At 42.7% G+C, this 8,059-nt stretch overlaps 1 protein-coding gene and 1 pseudogene across 1 annotated transcript in view; both read right to left on the minus strand.

The window, feature by feature from the left end:
• TRPC5 (transient receptor potential cation channel subfamily C member 5) overlaps nt 1-8,059 on the minus strand; it is a 414,644-nt gene that overhangs the window by 191,851 nt on the left and 214,734 nt on the right. The window lies entirely within an intron of this gene.
• LOC105888134 lies at nt 5,998-6,975 on the minus strand (annotated as a pseudogene).

Raw genomic sequence — 8,059 nt, forward strand, 5'->3', positions numbered from 1 at the left:
GGTGTACGTGGCTGGCGCCTTAGCCGGTTGAGCTATAGGTGCCGAGCCAAGGATACTAATTCTTATATTTCTCTTTTCTATTATTAGATCTGCATTGCTGTTTTTCCTTGGCTGCGACAATCCGTCTGGTGGTGATTACAACAGCAGTTGACTACTATATAAACGAGTACCATATATAAATATTGTGGAAGGTTCGCCAATGCCATCAAAAAGTTCTGTGGTACTACTGGCCTTATAATTGCCATTATAATCATATCAATATCCTAATTTTTCATCCAAAGCAAGCACATAACATCTCCATAGGACTCATTGTCACAAGAATCCATTCACTGTATTTTAAAGTAATATTTTTCTGTATTGAGGAAAGCAGTGAAGCATGGACTATCCATCACTTGCTTTTCTGGTTAGTGGTCTTATTGACTGTGTCACCCAGTTACTGGAAATTACTGAAGAGCTTTTACGACTGATGGCAGAACAACAGGCTCTCACTGAAGAGCAAAATGATAAAGAGGAAAATATGGAAACAGAGGCAGCTTCCTCTCCTGAGGAATCTTCAATCCCAGATCTTGGTAGTTTCTCAGACTTAGGTTCAGTCCTTGAACCAAGAGGAGAGGAAGAGCTGCTCTTTGATATAGATGAAATTATGGTAGGGCTAGATGAGGTCTATGACGATACACTGGCTGCAGTAAATGATCAGTTAAGAAGCGACTAAGACCCAGTTTGCATCCACTAGCATGTAAGACCTGATTGCTTCCTCTGTTTCAGTATGCTTTGATTCACTGGCAGTGTGTTTTTCCTGGTTGTGCACATTTTCATTGTTAATACATTTTTTAAAACCAGTTAAATTTGACTTACTTCCAGCAAACACTGGTCTCTTTTCTTCTTTTTTCAAAAAACTTTGACTTTATTCACGTGGTTCTTTCTTTGTCAGTATTTGTTCTCCTGCTAGGATTCCTGATGGTAAGTGCAAACAATAGCAAATAAAAGAATGCCTCATCTAACAATGGGGTGAAGAGCTGATGTACTCTGGCACATCTTAGGGTCCAATTTCACTGTTCTACAATGAATAGCATTACAGTGAATATGTTCACATTAACAGGGACAGTGTTGGGATACTTGTACTTGAAAAGATACAACTCCTTACTGGTCCTTTAAGAGATAACCATCAAACAAAGGATGCTATAACAGACTAAATAAAGTAATTCTAAAAGAGCCACATCTACTGCTAAAAGGTTTTCAGATGACTGTTACCAGGGAGAAACTTTTGAAAAAGCTGAGGCCAAGAGGTTCCAATGCAGCCCTGCTCTCACAGATGCTGAGCCACATTGCAACTACTTTGTAATATTGCTCCACAAGTAGAAATAGCACACTGTACCAATTAACAAAAGAGAAGTAGGAGGAGGGCGTAGACAAAGCCCTACAAGGACTATTAGTTAATGGAAATCCAAACATTTACCACTACAGGCCTAGAGATGTTGGTCCACAATAGGAGTAAAGTTCATCTTCTTTGGTATAGGTAAATTTAAAAAGAATAATTGATAGGCTTGTTACAGTGAATCTGCTGCAGCCTCACCCTAGATTTATTTACTATTCAGAGATAAGAGAAATAATGAATTTAAACAAAATGTGGAGTAGTATTTGGACATAGTAATTCTACATATGTTAGAAGAAGAAAATGCAATAGTTGAAGGAACCCCACATCAAAGCAGAGAAGGACCCAATAAATGTGTGGACAATTCACTGATCATACCAATTCTATGCTATACATTACCATCATTTCTTTCTTTCTTTCTTTCTTTTTTTTTTTTTTTTTTGCAGTTTTTGGCCGGGGCTGGGTTTGAACCCGCCACCTCCAGCATATGGGGCCGGCGCCCTACTCCTTTGAGCTACAGGCACTGCCCACCATCATTTCTTTCTTTAAAGGGTATCAAATGATTTTATTATAAAACTTCAGGCCATTTATTGACCATTCTAACAAACATAAAGACGAGAATAAAGTAAACACTCTCGAGACTACTAGCCCTTGCAGAATAGGAAGCAGCCCTAGACAGAGAACCTCCAACCGTTTTTCCTCACTGCAATGTCTAAGCTTCCACACATATCCTAGGGTTCCAAGTTTTGTCACCTCTTACAGGGAAAGGAAACTGACTAAAAGGTCACGTACAAGAAGGTCACAGCTTTAAAGCTATCTGATGCTAGCTTGGCTTGTACTTTCTAGTTTGCAACTCAGAAACAACATCAAATAGGCATTGTTAAATACCTACTCCCAGCTAACCTGTCATTGTTCTCTGAATTATTTTTGAGACTGGTTGTGTTCTTTCACTGTAGCTTGTTTATCTCACAGCACAAACCCTAAAGTCTGTGTATAGTCCCCATGTTCAAGTATAAAAGTCTGTTTCAGGACAACCTCAGGGGTTGCTGTAGTGTTTGTCTGTAGTATCTACTGGTGTCATACTCTTGGACAGGTAGGTCAAATGGCAGCACAATGACAGGGCAACCTAGTCAACTTTCCCACTGTCATACTTGCTCCTCATCATTCAATGTGGACACTGTCCATGATCGAGGTTGAAATCTTGCTGCACTGATAACCTTGACCTATCTTCATTGTGTAGTTGTACTCTTACATAACTGAATCCACTTCTTCGCCATTGATTAAATGGTACTTTCAAATTGTGTCAGAAATATTCTTAGGAAGTGCCTTGGGATGGAGCTGCAGGGTCCTGGCCTTCGGGCTCTAGAGGGGTTGCTGGCTCCACTGCTTTTTTCTGGGCTGCCAGGAACTCATGAATTGCTCCATTTGTGGCCTGAAGACGTGGTTTAGTTTTGGATCCACCACCTGAGAAATAATCCTGACTGAACCACAGTCTGCCTCAGACCATTTCTCAACTGGTTTTTGTTCATTGTGGGAGTCCATTCCTGCTCGTCCAGATGTGTTGATACAAAATTATCCACATTCTGCCCCCAGTTTTGATAAGCTGGCTTGGTGTCCACATGGGTCAGGCAGTCTGGGCAGAAGCTGTGAAACAGGCCTGAGCTCTTGAGTTCCTCTAATGTGAGAGCAATGAGCTGTGGGTTGCTGGGAGGCAGCGCGGCCGGGTTGATGGAGCGGCCACTCCTGCTGGTCCTAGTTGCACCCGTCACTGACCTGGCCAAGGCCTGGCCAGCACCATGGCTGTATGCTAGGCCTGCCGCAATAGAGACCAAATGTAGCTTCTTCTCCAGGACACAGGGCCAGGGAGTTGGGAGGTGGTAGAGGGGGCAGAGAAGGAGGAACACTCCAAGGTGGCAGTGGGGGAGGTGATGGTGGTGGTGGTGATAATGGTGGCCGTGGCAGCCGAGATCTTTTTTTTTTTTTTGAGACAGAGTTTCACTTTGTTGCCCTTGGTAGAGTGTTGTGGCATCACACAGCTCACAGCAACCTGAAACTCTTGGACTCAAGTGATTCTCTTGCCTCAGTCTCCCAAGTAGCTGGGACTACATGCTCCACCACAACGCCCGGCTATTTTTAGAGACAAGGTCTCACTCTGGCTCAGGCTGGTCTCGAACCCGTGACCTCAGGCAATTCACCCTCCTTGGCCTCCCAAGTGCTAGGATTACAGGTGTGAGCCCGGCCCATTACCCTTATTTCTATTTGTAAGAGTGAGTACTCTTCAGACAAGCCCACGGACACTATGACTTTTCTTCCTTAAGAATGACCTTTGTATCTCATGAAATGGGCAACAACTAGGGAAAGACAGAAAGACACCACTGGACAATGTGGTATATGCAAATTGTAAGAAAATGATAAGTAGAAGGAAATCCACACTGGTGGAAACCAGACTATGCCAATTCATCTAGAAGCCTAAAGCATATTACACATAAAAGGATTAAAATGACATTTAATACAGATGACTTCATAGCTAACCGGCACGACAGATGCTGTATCTAACACTAAGTGAGAGCCACATACCCAGATAATTAGCTACTTTTAAAGATAAGTGGTGGCAATTATAGGCTATATAACCAGGTCTTATTTGGATGAGGACTAGCAGGAAAAAGCACAAGTCAGTCTGGCCATTGTATTTTAGGATAAGGCCCTTGAATTTTAGGATAAATTTAATAACAAGACTATTGTATTAGGAGAATCCACTACAGACACTTAAAAACCAGAACTTACGGCGCTATTCAATGTATTAATAAGAGAAAATTCCACAATAGGCTGCTATATGGAAATATTGATAAGAGCAAAAAAGACACACAGGAAAAATAAAAATCCTATCATAGAGCAACTACTGTGGATAATTACAAACCACATGAGATAGCAGATTGAGAAACGGCTGCCTCACTAACTGGAAAACTGAACCTCACTTTCCACATGTGGGGGAATCTAGATATGCAGATATGTTCAAAATGGCTAAAACTTGATGTAGTACAAAGGGACTATGTTTCCTGAACTTAAATAGAGTAGTGGGCAAGCAAGAAGTAACAAGTTCATGCCTCCATTCAAATAGGAACAATTATACAAGGGAGATAAGTGATAGCAGATAAACAAGGAAACCTATACATTTAGCAAATACTGAATAACAATTGAGAACCTGAATACAAGTGAAAGATACAATCTATGTTTGAATTAAAGGTCTTAGAAACAGCCAGGGAAGATACACATTATTCACAGGGAATTTGGACTTTAGGAAATTGGGTTATAATTTGTTTCAAAGGAAAACTCAAAGCATAAACACCTGGATAGGATCAGGAAATATACTCAAGGAGAGACCACCGGTTAGTTACACATTCTATTTGATAAGCAATTTACCTATAACAGGACAGACCTGGCACTCTCGGCAGACACTGAAGAAGATAAACACTGAAGGGGAGCTGTTCGTCCAAGTTGAACTTTGGAATATGGACTTTATAACAATTCTACAACAGATCAGTATGAGATTGTCAAAATCATTGGTGTTTTATGAGAGAGCACCAGCAACCTTGCTACCTAAGCAGTCATCAAAATGCATCAAGAGAAATCTGTTGAGACTACTCTAGACCTTGAAACCTGATAAAGGTTTAAACCAACCTGTGAAACGGGTAATAGTCAATATAATCGTTAGGTGTCAAAGCAGGAAGGTGCTGCAACCTCACAATATTTGGAGCTGGCTGGCCTCTTGTTTACCTGAGTCACTTGAAAAGATTATACTGTAATGGCACCTCAGGACTAGATGAGTTCTATTTCTTTTTTTTAAAAATGTGTGTGTGTGTGTATATTTTATGTAGGTAAAATATGTATGTATTTTACATATGTACATATATATTTAGGGGTAGGGAAAGGAGAAGAGGGTCATGTAAACCTAAACAATCATCACCTTACCCCCAGTGAGCCTGATACAAAAAGATAACTTCTAGGGGCTAAGTCACAGCATGGATAAATTAGCTTAAAAGGGGGTGTCACCAGTCTACAAATGCTCTTGGCTAGCCTTGGCACTTCAAGAGCTCTAAATTGCCTGGGAATTAATGCAATGTGGTTAACAGTTAATGCTGCTATTCAAATCTGTGTAAATCTTTGAAAATAATCATTACAACCTAGGTTTGGCACCCTTCGCTCAGTGGTTAGGGCACCACTGGCCACATGCACTGGGGCTGGTGGGTTTGAACCCCACCCGGGCCTGCTACACAACAGTGACAACAATAACAACAACAAAAAATAACTGAGTGCTGTGGCAGGCACCTGTAGTCCCAGCTACTTGGGAAGCTGAGGCAAGAGAATCGCTTAAGCCCAAGAGTTTGAGGTTGCTGTGAGCTGTGACGCCAGAGCACTCTACCAAGGGTGACAACATGAGACGGTATCTCCAAAAAAAAAAAAAAAAAAGATACACAACATGTAGCCAGGTTCAAATATTTTGGGGTATCCTCCCCCCCAAAAGAAATAACCAAAATAACCAAAAAGTGCTTAAACATGGTACAGCTTTTTAGAGCCTTTTCAGATAGAAGGCAGAGAAAGATGTAAAGTAGAAAACATCCAGATCTTTAGTAACTTCCAGCAAGGTTCAGTTTCTTGGTTAACTGGAGGGCAGCGGGCAGGTTCTTGCTGCTGCTCCTGGGACAGAGCCACGGAGTCTGTTCCTTGGGACACAAGCCCTCGGGCCCTGAGCTGAGTGCACCTCTCCCTTCCCTTTCTCTTTTCCTTCACTCCATTTCCCACTCCACAGAGGTATTCAAGAGACGTGGCCAGGCCTCAGCCTCACTGTAGTTACTGCTGAGGTCAGGTCCAATCACCTGCGTGAAGGTAAGGAACATGTTCCGAGTGTCCCTGGAGATGCCCTTACTCCCCGAGGGATTCTCTGTTAGGAAGTTTAGCCATTGGTCCAAAACCGGGGGATTGTTCTGGGTAAAGACTAGCTTCTACAGGGCAATGGCTATTTCCTGATGCAGTGATCACTGTCCTTCTTCAGAGTCCAGGCCAAACTGAAATGTAAACCAGTAGCGATCCTTGAATTTATCCTCTTGTTTGGCTTCTGTTAAGAGGCTAGGGAACCATGCACAGATTCCGTCAATGCTGTCTGCACTGATTGCTGGTGAATTTGCAAATGGTTGCAGCCTGGAACTTGAAGCCAAGAGCAGCACTTGAGATGCTGGGGGGTTGACACACAGATCATTGCAAAAGTGCTCCATGCCTTCCTCCAAAATTGCATCCTCCTGCTCATCCTTGTAGCGCCTAAACAATTCTTCCAATCTCTGTAAGGAAGACTCCTCAGCATCTCCCGAGGATGTTGGCAGCTGGCATACTTCAGTGGTGGCCTCCACCTTCTTGGTCCCACAGGGTGACACTTACTCCAGGGTCTCACGTGGCTGCATCTGTCAGTCAAGTGAGCTTGCGACAGAGTGGCACTTACTCATGGTGGCTTGCACCCACCTGCTGTGTGACGTGCTGCTGGGGTCACAGTCTCCATTCTTGCTGCCCAGGGTCGCAGAGGGATTCTTGTACTTGGTGACACACTGGTCCATGTTGCTGGTGGCCTGGCCTCTAGAGTGGCCCCCTCTGGATCGGATGCCCTTGCTCGTCACTGGCCCATGTACCTCAACATGCCATCAGCCAGAGGAGCCAGCCAACCACCCCTGCTCGCATTTCCAGGCTTCCTACCCCCGTCGCTGCCACTTCTTCCACCACTGTCACTGCCTCCTCCTCATCATGGCCCATCGGTGACCTATTTCAATGTTTATTTTGATTGTGTGATTATACGTGTAAAGATTGTTAAAACAGAACCCTACCCCAAGGAATGGATTATTGTATTAAGTACATTTGCTTTATGGAACAGGATTAGGAAAAGTTAATAGCAAGTAATACATTTAGGAAATAAGAAAATACTTAGGAACAAGGAGGCGTTTTCAAGAGAGAGAAGAAAATTAATTGTTGACAGTGATGTATGTTATTTACGGTGGAAAGCCATGGTATGAACTTAGTTTTCAAATAGATTTTTATGAACCCAATCCTGTTTTTGTTCTATGCAAATTAGCCAACCCTAAGCTGTTGATAGAAACAGCTGGTTGGCCACTGATAATGACACATATCTAAAAGCTCCATTCGATGGATAAGTATCAACTAATTTAGTCCGCAGATTGAAATCCTGAATCTCTTTCAAGACCCATTCGTACATGGCATGGAGAAATAGAGAGGATCACCATTCTGAAAAGAGTTTAAAAGGGGAGAAAACCAAGGAAGATAGGCTGGTAGATGGCAGTGGATTAGTAATGCCGACCCCATTCTGCTTGTGGAAGCAACAGGGAAAGGGAAAACACCCCCAGAAAAAGGGGAAAATAAAAAAATAAGCTGAGTGAGGCAGAACAAAGGAAAGTCAGCTAGTTTACCTTTAAGCCAGCTGCTGCTAAATTTCTTATCTGAGCGCGTTTCCTGCTTTTCTTAGAGCTCTGGCCTATTGGGGATACAGCTTGCTAACACCCCTGTTGGGTCTGTAAACACTCTGAGGAATAATGGCCACAGCCTGGCAAGATACATGAGGCCGTTTCCAGCCCAGTAAACAGTCAAAGCAAATATCCATTGTGGAGATTTGTATTTTTTTTTTTTTTTTTT

The sequence above is a fragment of the Otolemur garnettii genome, unplaced genomic scaffold (assembly GCF_000181295.1).
Source record: "Otolemur garnettii isolate 467f Iridium unplaced genomic scaffold, OtoGar3 scaffold00201, whole genome shotgun sequence".
NCBI classification, from domain to species: Eukaryota; Metazoa; Chordata; class Mammalia; order Primates; family Galagidae; genus Otolemur; species Otolemur garnettii.